The following is a 2,082-nucleotide window of genomic DNA, read 5'->3' on the forward strand; positions in this document are numbered from 1 at the left end:
TAACTCGCCAAAATAGGTCAAAACCTTTAGTGCTTGATCCTGAAATAGAGAGAACTTTGAGTCAGTTAAGAAAACTTAAAAAACATTTGACTAATATAGATAGTTCCTCTGACAACATAACTGAACAACGTAATGCACCGGGTAATAATGGTAATGGTAATGGAGAACGGGATCCACCTATTCCTCCACCACAACTATAATTAAGGGACCATTTTATTCCTACCACATACACTTCCCCTTCATACTTTGTTTTTTCGGATGCTGATGCAACCCATTTTGAGATCAAGCCTGCTATGATCGAAATGCTTCCTACCTTCCATGGGTATGCTACAGAGGATCCCTATAAGCACTTGGATGTGTTTTTGGAATTGTGTTCAACTACCAAGTTGACCACTCTTACCAATGATTCATTCAAAATGCGTCTTTTCCAATTCTCTCTTAAGGATAAAGCAAGAACTTGGTTGCAATCCCTTCCAACAAATTCCATATCTACATGGGATATGTTGCAATAGGAGTTCTTGAAGAAATACTATACTATGGGTAAAACCATACAAATGATAAGAGAAATCATAGTATTTTCCCAAATCATGGGAGAACAGCTCTATGATGCATGGGAGAGCTATAATGATCTTTTAAGAAAGTGTCCACACCATGATATTACTCAATGGCACTTAATACAGATCTTCTATGATAGTCTTACAGACTCATATAGAAATATGGTTGATGCTTCCAGTAATGGAGCTTTTCCAGCGTAAGAGTCCGGCTGACGCTTGGGAACTAATTGAGGCCCTAAGTGAAAACTCAGTGCAATATGCTTCTTCCTTTAGTTCTAGGTCTAAACCTGGAATGCATAAGGTTGAAAAACTTTATGAGGTAGATAAATCGAGTGAGTTAGCCACTCAAATAGAAGCCTTGAACCGTAGGTTTGATAAAATCTTATCATCAGGCTTCACTCCTGTTGTTAATCCACAAACTGCCTTGCTAAAGGAGATTTGTTCAACCTATGTTAATCCTAACCATTTTGCTGACGCTTGCCCTATGATGGGATAATCATCTGAGATCCCACAGGAGCAAGTGAATGCTGCATTCTCTAGACCAGTTTATAATCCATATTCTTTTACATATAATCCTAGCTGGAGAGATCATCTCAATCTGTCATGGCGTAACCAAAGTCAAGGAAACACTATTCCCCAATCTCAGGGGCAATACCAAAATTCATCCAATCCTATGCCATAAAATAATTCTTTTAATCAATCTGGTATTTACCGTCCACCTCAGTTTAGGAATCAACCCACTCAAGCTCTTAATCTTCCACCTTCTCCTATAAATTCTGCTTTTGAAAAACAAGTACTCAATGCTCTTGTTGAGATTTGCACAAGTTGGGCAAATAACAAGTACTCTATCTCGAAGAGAGGATGAAAAGCTGCCTAGTCAGCCAATAGCCAACCTGAAAGGGCAGACTTACATGATTGATGAAATCAATTCCTCAGGTATTCATCATGAGTAAGTTCAGGCAATCACTACAATGAGGAGTAGTAGAGTGGTTGATAACCAAGTTGAAAAAGGACAGGAGGAAAAAGAAAGGCCTAGGATTCCCATTGTTCCTATCATTCATAATCCACATCCCAAAGATGTTTCTTAGAGTGCTATTCTACAATCCACAAGAGGAGTTGAAGGTGGAGTCACTTTTTCATCTACTCCTAACCCTAAGACAGCTTATGAGCCAAAAGCGCCTTATCCTGAACGTCTCAAGGAACCCTCCCACTTTGGTAAACAAGAGGAGAAATTCAAGATATGATGGAGATCTTTAAACATGTCAAAATTAATCTTCCTCTGCTCGATGCTATAAAGCAAATCCCAGCCTATTCCAAATTTCTAAAGGACTTGTGCACCCTCAAGAGAAAATCAAGAAGCCAAGTTCCTAAGAAAATTTGTTTCACCGAGCAGGTCAGTGCTATTATTAAGTACAACAGCCCTCTAAAGGTTAAAGATCCTGGTGCTTTTACAATTTCTTGCATCATTGGAAACAATGTGATAGAGCGGCACTTCTTGATCTTGGAGCAAGTGTTAATCTTATTCCTT

At 38.8% G+C, this 2,082-nt stretch overlaps 1 non-coding gene across 1 annotated transcript; it reads right to left on the reverse strand.

Moving 5' to 3' along the window:
* Nucleotides 1-552: 552 nt before the first annotated feature.
* LOC132302069 (small nucleolar RNA R71) lies at nucleotides 553-658 on the reverse strand. The gene has a single exon (XR_009480722.1). It is a non-coding gene; the product is annotated as a small nucleolar RNA R71 (small nucleolar RNA).
* Between the last annotated feature and the right edge of the window lie 1,424 nt (nucleotides 659-2,082).

The sequence above is a fragment of the Cornus florida genome, unplaced genomic scaffold (genome assembly GCF_030987335.1).
Source record: "Cornus florida cultivar Cherokee Brave unplaced genomic scaffold, ASM3098733v1 CherokeeBrave_3.0.0_Hap2_Chr03, whole genome shotgun sequence".
NCBI lineage: Eukaryota > Viridiplantae > Streptophyta > Magnoliopsida > Cornales > Cornaceae > Cornus > Cornus florida.